Below are 2,744 nucleotides of genomic sequence, written 5' to 3'. Positions count from 1 at the left end.
CGGAACCTTACAGTGATATTGTATCTGTTCTTCCCCATGAATCTTTATTTTGTCACGGAACCTTACAGTGATATTGTATCTGTTCTTCCCCATGAATCTTTATTTTGTCACGGAACCTTACAGTGATATTGTATCTGTTCTTCCCCATGAATCTTTATTTTGTTACGGAACCTTACAGTGATATTGTATCTGTTCTTCCCCATGAATCTTTATTTTGTTACGGAACCTTACAGTGATATTGTATCTGTTCTTCCCCATGAATCTTTATTTTGTTACGGAACCTTACAGTGATATTGTATCTGTTCTTCCCCATGAATCTTTATTTTGTTACGGACCCTTACAGTGATATTGTATCTGTTCTTCCCCATGAATCTTTATTTTGTCACGGAACCTTACAGTGATATTGTATCTGTTCTTCCCCATGAATCTTTATTTTGTCACGGAACCTTACAGTGATATTGTATCTGTTCTTCCCCATGAATCTTTATTTTGTTACGGAACCTTACAGTGATATTGTATCTGTTCTTCCCCATGAATCTTTATTTTGTTACGGAACCTTAGAGTGATATTGTATCTGTTCTTCCCCATCTTTATTTTGTTATGGAACCTTACAGTGATATTGTATCTGTTCTTCCCCATCTTTATTTTGTCATGGAACGTTACAGCGATATTGTATCTGTTCTTCCCCATGAATCTTTATTTTGTTACGGAACCTTACAGTGATATTGTATCTGTTCTCCCCCATCTTTATTTTGTCACGGAACCTTACAGTGATATTGTATCTGTTCTTCCCCATCTTTATTTTGTCACGGAACCTTACAGTGATATTGTATCTGTTCTTCTCCATCTTTATTTTCTTACGGAACCTTACAGTGATATTGTATCTGTTCTTCCCCATGAATCTTTATTTTGTTACGGAACCTTACAGTGATATTGTATCTGTTCTTCCCCATGAATCTTTATTTTGTTACGGAACCTTACAGTGACATTGTATCTGTTCTTCCCCATGAATCTTTATTTTGTCACGGAACCTTACAGTGATATTGTATCTGTTCTTCCCCATCTTTATTTTGTTATGGAACCTTACAGTGATATTGTATCTGTTCTTCCCCATCTTTATTTTGTCATGGAACGTTACAGCGATATTGTATCTGTTCTTCCCCATGAATCTTTATTTTGTTACGGAACCTTACAGTGATATTGTATCTGTTCTCCCCCATCTTTATTTTGTCACGGAACGTTACAGTGATATTGTATCTGTTCTTCCCCATCTTTATTTTGTCACGGAACCTTACAGTGATATTGTATCTGTTCTTCTCCATCTTTATTTTCTTACGGAACCTTACAGTGATATTGTATCTGTTCTTCCCCATGAATCTTTATTTTGTTACGGAACCTTACAGTGATATTGTATCTGTTCTTCCCCATGAATCTTTATTTTGTTACGGAACCTTACAGTGACATTGTATCTGTTCTTCCCCATGAATCTTTATTTTGTCACGGAACCTTACAGTGATATTGTATCTGTTCTTCCCCATGAATCTTTATTTTGTCACGGAACCTTACAGTGATATTGTATCTGTTCTCCCCCATCTTTATTTTGTCACGGAACCTTACAGTGATATTGTATCTGTTCTTCCCCATCTTTATTTTGTCACGGAACCTTACAGTGATATTGTATCTGTTCTTCTCCATCTTTATTTTCTTACGGAACCTTACAGTGATATTGTATCTGTTCTTCCCCATCTTTATTTTGTCACGGAACCTTACAGTGATATTGTATCTGTTCTCCCCCATCTTTATTTTGTCACGGAACCTTACAGTGATATTGTATCTGTTCTTCCCCATCTTTATTTTGTCACGGAACCTTACAGTGATATTGTATCTGTTCTTCTCCATCTTTATTTTCTTACGGAACCTTACAGTGATATTGTATCTGTTCTTCCCCATCTTTATTTTGTCACGGAACCTTACAGTGATATTGTATCTGTTCTTCTCCATCTTTATTTTGTCACGGAACCTTACAGTGATATTGTATCTGTTCTTCCCCATGAATCTTTATTTTGTTACGGAACCTTACAGCGATATTGTATCTGTTCTTACCTATCTTTATTTTGTCACGGAACCTTACAGTGATATTGTATCTGTTCTTCTCCATCTTTATTTTGTCACGGAACCTTACAGCGATATTGTATCTGTTCTTCCCCATGAATCTTTATTTTGTTACGGAACCTTACAGTGATATTGTATCTGTTCTTCCCCATCTTTATTTTGTCACGGAACCTTACAGTGATATTGTATCTGTTCTTCTCCATCTTTATTTTGTCACGGAACCTTACAGCGATATTGTATCTGTTCTTCCCCATGAATCTTTATTTTGTTACGGAACCTTACAGTGATATTGTATCTGTTCTTCCCCATGAATCTTTATTTTGTCACGGAACCTTACAGTGATATTGTATCTGTTCTTCCCCATGAATCTTTATTTTGTTACGGAACCTTACAGTGATATTGTATCTGTTCTTCCCCATGAATCTTTATTTTGTTACGGAACCTTACAGTGATATTGTATCTGTTCTTCCCCATGAATCTTTATTTTGTCACGGAACCTTACAGTGATATTGTATCTGTTCTTCCCCATGAATCTTTATTTTTTCACGGAACCTTACAGTGATATTGTATCTGTTCTTCCCCATGAATCTTTATTTTTTCACGGAACCTTACAGTGATATTGTATCTGTTCT

The sequence above is a fragment of the Ranitomeya imitator genome, chromosome 5 (genome assembly GCF_032444005.1).
Source record: "Ranitomeya imitator isolate aRanImi1 chromosome 5, aRanImi1.pri, whole genome shotgun sequence".
Classification (NCBI taxonomy): Eukaryota; Metazoa; Chordata; class Amphibia; order Anura; family Dendrobatidae; genus Ranitomeya; species Ranitomeya imitator.
This window is presented reverse-complemented; position numbering follows the sequence as displayed.